A 7394-nucleotide genomic window follows, 5' to 3' on the forward strand; every position below is an offset into this window, starting at 1 on the left:
TTTTTAATATTTTATTATTTGTTTAAAAAATTATTATTTTATTCATTTTTAAAAATAAATATTTATTTTTTATTTTTTTAAAAATAAAATAATAATAATTATTTTTTTATTTTTTAAACTCGAGCTCGACTCGAATTTGACTCGAGCTCGAGCTCGAGTTTGATATTTTGAGCTCGTCGAGCTCGAGCTCGAGCTTCACAAAATTAACTCGAACTCGGCTCGTTTAGCCAAAGCTCGGCTCGTTTGCACCCCTATGGATTTCAACTTCATTTTTCAAAAAAAAGAGTACAAATATAGATGGAGATTAACGACAATTGTCAGACAGTGTTTCTCTTTTTTTTTTGAAAAATCTATTGCTTTTTTATTTGTTCGAAGAATATGTCACAAATCAAATTGTCCGAAGTGTTGAAATTGATAGTTTAGGATCAGTTTAAATATTGGAATAAGCCCTAAAATAATAATAGCGCTCAAAGAGTAAAACCAAAAGGAGAAATGGTACTTGATTGTATTGTTCGAAAATCGGAAGCGGGCTGCGCCAAAAATTGACCATTCCAAGTTCCAACCAAACACGTACGCCATACGATTATTAAAGTCTGGGAAAATGACTCACAATTAGGACGAACTTGAATTTCCAAGGACAACCGTACAACAATGGTGAATGACGTGGAATCATAATACGTAGTTCCAAAAGAGGAGGACAATTGGCAAATTTAAATGAGAGAATACGACGTTGATGGATAAGTGTGTTTTCTTTGGTAAGGCAGCAGATGTATGAGAACAAGAAGATAGTAGTATCGGTAAAACCTACCTTGGTCACAGCAATGCTAGTTTTTGGTGGTTATTAAATAAATAATACATTACCTTAGAATAGATTGCGTTATATCTTGGCTTAACACAGCTTCACGCCAAAAAGAAAAGGCAAAAGTTTATGCAGAACCCATTCAATCTAAGAATTTATACTTTTTTAGTACAGGAGACTTTGATCCACATTTTTTAACAAAAAAAAAAAAAAAAACTTGTTTCCTGTATCTGGGGAGAAAGCAACCTGGTGTAGTTTTAAAAGAAAAAATTAAATTGAAGAATCACTGGCTAAAAATTTTTGGAGCGGGGGGGGGGGGACGAAGAATTTTATTAGAGGAATTTAACTTTATTAAGAGCAAGACCCTTTAAAGAAATTGTCGTGTAACTCTTATAATACAGGGGCTTCTTGTGGGCAGAAGCTAATTTTTGCTTAGCTTTAGAATCAATGAAGAACTGCATGCAAAATAAACAAAATAAGAAAAGAACTCATTTGTACAACAGAAGAAATAATCCCAAAGACCAAACTTTCTCAGTTCAAGAGAACTTTGCTGCTGATGTTTATCCTTCCTAATGGTGCTCCACTTAGTTTGGCAAAAAGCAGATTGGCGTAGGATTAAAATCAGTCAAATCAGACCCTGCCTTTTTTATTCACTGTTAAAATGCTTGGCTTATTTAGGCACAAATTAAGTTCGTTATGGGAGTACAATAAATTAAGGACTTCACAGCAGAAACATCAGAAGCAAAGACACGACAAAATCAGCTTTGAGCTTTAATGTCACTGTCAATTGATCTTGTATATGTTTTGAGCGGAGCTGCAAAATGGAAATGTCTGTGGCACTTGCCAAAAATGGCACAACCCCTTGAATTATGAAATGAAGCACAAATTTTGCAATTTCATCAATACCAAATTTGTCTTTTGTTTAACAAATCCAAGAAGGGTTGCAATGAATCACAGATCTTGCGTATTCACAAATAGTCACAAGAAGCAGTTAAAAACTTGTAGGCTTGACAACGAGGAAGGAATTGCCATTTTAGCAGAAGGATAAAAATTCAAAGAATTTGGTTAACTCATGATTGTCAAGCTACAACCTAATGGTATCATCTTTTTTCCTCCCTTAATTTCTTTTCAGCCTAAGACGGAGGAAACGTAAAGAAAAGGGTCCCAAGTGGCATTAACACCACTACCCCAGTTGGTATTTTCACAATGCAAAATCTGTTGTTCTGAGGGCATAGCCACTCCTGAGTTTAATCCGCTCATTTGAGACACAACCTCCTGGACATCTAACATGTCCACATTTCCTGTATTACTTGTCATCAACTGCCCACTTGAACTACTGGCAGGGAATGAACAAGGCATTTCAACACTTGATTGAGTTGTTGTACTTGGAATTGACCATGCACTAATAGTTGTGGCAGCAACATTGGTACAAGTAGTGAACAGGGGATCCTGTTCTTGAACATGGTTCATTTGAGCTGCCCATGCAACTCCATGCTGATTATTAGCCCACATCATGCCTGAGGCCGGGGATCCTATTTGCCATTGCATAGCACTAGATGAATTATTTTGCACCATTTCTTCAACTTGATCATGGTTCTGCCTCAAACTATGATCACAATTATGGCCTAAGGCCATTGGATTAATGCTATTCCCAGCAGATGATGATCCAATGTTGTTTGCCGAGCTTGGAGCAGCGGATGTTTGTGGCTTATTCGCGGCCGCGGCATTGGGGATGTTATTGAAGGAAAAGACTGGAAGATTGACAGTGGATTGAGGAGTACTCTGCTGCGAAGAAGCTGTGTTTGCCTGAGAATTGATATTCAGTATTCCTAAGGAAGTCTTGTTGGTTTCACTGTATAACTTAGCCTTGAGAGCACCAACAAGGCCTTCAGGCTCTTCAGTCCTGCAGGCTTCTTCAAAGGAGAACGGTTCACCCTTGTCAGGCAAATCATCATCATCGTTCTCAGGCAACTCAAAATTGGTGCGAGCATTTGCTCCCCTGAGTGCTCTGGCAGCTTCATCATAAGCCCTGGCAGCATCCTCTGCAGTGTCAAAAGTTCCCAGCCAAAGCCTCACCTTTTGCAAGGAGTCTTTGATCTCAGCAACCCACCTCCCGGATGGCCGTTGGCAGACGCCGACGTACCGGTGGTGGCCTCTGGACGACGTTTTCCTCCTGCTTCGCACACCATCACCGGTAGGTGAAGAGGTAGGCTTCATTTGCTCTGGTTTTGGTTTGGTTGGTGATGCTCTTTGTCTGAAACGTAGCATCTGAGGATACAGAACTTATATGGTAATCTTTAAAGGATGGCATATTCAGCACCAAGAAGGGGACAAGTCACTACATGCCAACTGGATTATGCTCTTCCATCGAAGAAAAAAACAATCTTAGCTTTTGATTGCTGCAGGCCGAGTTGGTAGTATCGAAGAAAACTCCCAAAATCCGAATAAACCACAACGAAATATCAGATCACATCCTATAATTGCGAAGAAAGATACTGCAAGAAACCATGCCATTGATTGTAGCTGCAACTGTCCTGTCCCACGAAAGGCAGGGTCAATCAATCTCTTGGTTTAACTTTTCGCTAAATTGCATTGGCATCTCCAAAAGTTTTTATAATTATACTTATGTCTCTTTCAACTTCCAAGTCTCCGTAATTTCCATTCAAATTCCATATCAGTGTACAAAGGGTTAATAGAGGATAGAGGAGATCAATAATATGATTAAAGAAGAGAGCAATGGGCTTTGGTAATAATCCATGAAATCTCGAGTGCCTAATTCTAATTTAATCCCTTGTCCTTATAACATCCCACAGATAAGAAAACATGCCAAAACACAAATAAAAGATAAAAAAGAAGAGGTCAAGTTGCTGTTTATGATGGCTACTGGTTAGAAGAAATACACTAATCATTCCTGTAGTTTAAGAAATTATGCTGTGACCAAATTCATGGGGACGCATGGGTGGCAGCCCGACAAAAACTTTGTCCTTTCAAACTCCGTTTTTGGAGGGTTCCTTCAGAAATTTCAAAGTGGAATGCCACCACTTCCCTAGGATAAAGATAAACAGAGTCCAATAAATCCCATTTTCCTCAAAGAGGATGACTGAGACAATGAGAGAGAAAAGAGATAAAATCTAATAGGAGCAAGCCACTTTTTTGGTGTTTTTGCTTGTTGGCCTGTTTGGGATTGTGTCTTCGCGAACAACAAAAAAAAAATTGCAACATTTTTTGATTTGGACGTTTTGTAGTACTTTTGAGATAAAACAAAAAAGAGATGGTCGAAAATGTCTATAGTAAAAATAGGGGCAAAGCTACCAAAGAAAAGGAGATTGAAAAAGATAAGTGGAAGGGTTTTTGGGGCAGGTCAACCACAAACTTGGTTGTAAAAAATTTTGGTTACAAAGAATGGGATCCAATACTAGTGCTATTTTTGTTTTATTTTTTGGTTGATTACAAAGAATGATGTAAATATGCAACTCCTGATAATTATATATATATAATTATGTAGAGCTTGTTTATTATCAATCGTGCCTGAAAATTCCAAATTTTAGGCGTTTAAATTATAAATTCCAGTAAGAATTGTAAGAAAAGTGTTGATCAGCGATTTGTAAGAATTCTTTCTGTGAATAATCTTCAGGAGGCATGTCCTATCCATGTTGATCAGCTATTTTTAATGAGGGGAGCCTACTAATATACTTAAAAAACCACCAAGAATCGTATTCTTTTTGTTTTCAAATTATTTTGGGTAAACAATTAAAGCTTTTATCAGTATTAGCCATCAAATCATACACGAGCATGAACCTCAATTACCTCATGGAACCATCACTAATTAAGAGATACGGACTCTGAATTTAAAGTTCCATATGATTTACTTTATGAAATTAACTTTGGACTGGTTAAATTGTTTTTTATTGCTTTTTTCTCAACAATTTATAAAATAATTTCTTTTGTTTCAATTCAGGCGATTTTCAACCGTATAACTGAAAGCAAAGGCAGCAATACGAATTTCTATCTGTAAATGTATGATCGTTTTATACATTTCAACTTAATTTGCAATCATATTTTATTTCCTACAAATTGATCCAATTTTCTTTTAACTGTCTGTTTTATATTATTTTCATTTCTTTTCCCTCGTACGAACAAAGTTATGTTTCACAATTGTAATTAATAACAGGGATTAGATTAATGGAAAAAATGTCTACGTTAAGGATACTATAGTTTGTTTTTTTTTATTTTTTTAAATTCCCTGGTAATATTCTATCAAATATTGAAGCAATATCCACATATAATATGAAAGGAAATGGGAGGTGAATTTAACTTCTAATCAACATTGCACCAGTTAAAAATTCCTAAAATATCCATATTTATAACCATAAAAGTGAGGTACAAATTCGTTACCAGTACCTGCTTTTCGAGCATATTGCACTTTCCCTACTGCTTCACGTAGCATTGAAATGCTAAAGCCTAAAAAGTTAAAACGAAACTGCAGTAGACAATATAATTAGAACGTCATTTCAGAAATTAACATGTACAATATATTATTTCATCTTTGTTGTTAGGGATAATTTCAGATACCTCCCTCGATATTTCTGACAATTGCACTTAAATACCCTCTAAAATTAAAAGTTACACTCACCTCCCTTTGATGGACACATTTGATAAATATTGCAGCCCCTATCACTAAAAGAAAGTTAAAAAAGTGGGAAAAAGGTACTGACTCACAAGGTTTTGCCAGCTTTACCCTCTTTATATTCTGAACGAAACATTTGTCACTTTGTTTATAAAAATTAATTAAAAAAGAGAAAAAGAAAGTATGAAAATAGTAGGGATCCTCTCAATACAACAAAGATTGCATATACAATTCTGCACTTTTGATTGTTAAAAGCAAGAAGGGCTAGACAAGTTGTAACGACTCTATCTTGGCAGTATATAAGATGATCAAGTGTAAAAAAAAAAAAAAATGAATGCTATTTTTAACACTTGGCATTCTTCCTCTCAGTGGCCGTTGAGGAATAATAAAATCAATTTTGCTTCTCAGGATAACAACAGTTGAAGAAATGACAAAATCAAATTTTCTTTTGGTAGATGCTTGCGCCAAGAAGCAAATAAAAAGAATATTATTGTTGTAGGCAATTTTTTTCTCACGTCTTTGCAATAACATTAGCCACAACATTTTGAGGGCAAGTTGGTTATTAGGAGGCTTTTGGTGCTGACATGTTGTCACATCACATCTATCCCAGAGGGGAGGTAAGTGTAATTTTGAATTTTAGAGGGCATTTAAGTGTAATTGTTAGAAACATCAAGGGAGGTATCTGAAATTATCCCTTGTTGTTAACTTGTTAGATTGTAATGAATGTTTAATTTTGACCCCCTGTTCGTCCCCTTTGTGCGAATTAGATGAGAACTCTTTCTTTTCAATCTCGGGTTCTAGAAGGTCTTAAAAAATTTCAAAGTTAATTTCCATCACTTCAGAAGACATGGGATTCCCACAGTCTCATTATTTATCCTCGAACAAAAAGAATGAGACAAATAGAGAGGGAGAAGAAACTAAAAAGTACAAGCCACCAATTTTTAGACGTTTTTGGTTCTTGGCATGTTGGGGTTTGTGTCTGCATCATGAACCAAAAAAAAAAAAAAAAAAGAAACATTATGAGCTGGAGTTGGGCAATATTCAGGACTTTGACATAAAATATAAGGGAGGTTGCAAAAGGTCTATGGAATTATTGGAGTCAATGCTACCGGGGAAAAAAAAAAAGCAAAGATAAAGAAAAGGCTTTGGGAGCAGGTCAACCAGAGTCCTAGCTCTAAAAATTTCTGTCAAAATATGAAATAACAATGTACTTTTTTTTTTCTGGGCTACAATATTCATTTGCAACCCTTCATTTTCTGAAGCTTCTTAGTAGATCTGTTTACTCTCAATTCCGCTTAGAAAGTCCATCTGATGAGCCTTGGATCATAAATCACAAGTTTGAATCAGGCATGCATTGATGGTTTATATGAGCAAAAGTAGAAAAAAAATAGCTGTTAAATCACACACTTGTTGCCCCGGGATGAATGAATAATTTCTTGAACAAAATATAAAGCTAGAACCATTAATAAGGAGGCTAATTTCAACCCAGGTTGAACATTTTCAAAACATGACTTCTGATGCCAGGACTGAAGACTATATGCTCCTGCTGGCCATTAACATCGTACTTTGTCCTTCCAAAAAAATGTCAAAAATTGATAATACAGGACAACTGCTAACTCACGAGCTGTAGAACTCCCCACTTATTCATGTTGCAGCTTCTTAATTTGATCCAAAAATGAAGAGGATAGAAGAAAAAGACTAAAAATAGACAAAACTAATCCAGCTTTCTTTTCACGTATACTTCACTGGCTGATTCATTCTTTTGTTTGTTTCTTTTCCCTCTGATGTATACGATTATGTTTACAATTACAACAATGGGGGGCCGGATTAGGTTCATGGAAACATTCTACACATTAAGGTTATTAAATTTTTTTTTTGAAACAAAAATTAGATCTTTCTTTTGTAAATTAATATGATTTGAAACATCAGAAGAAAGAAAAATTGCCTGGTTTTCTGTAACTAGCATAT

This window comes from Coffea arabica, chromosome 4c (assembly GCF_036785885.1).
Source record: "Coffea arabica cultivar ET-39 chromosome 4c, Coffea Arabica ET-39 HiFi, whole genome shotgun sequence".
NCBI classification, from domain to species: Eukaryota; Viridiplantae; Streptophyta; class Magnoliopsida; order Gentianales; family Rubiaceae; genus Coffea; species Coffea arabica.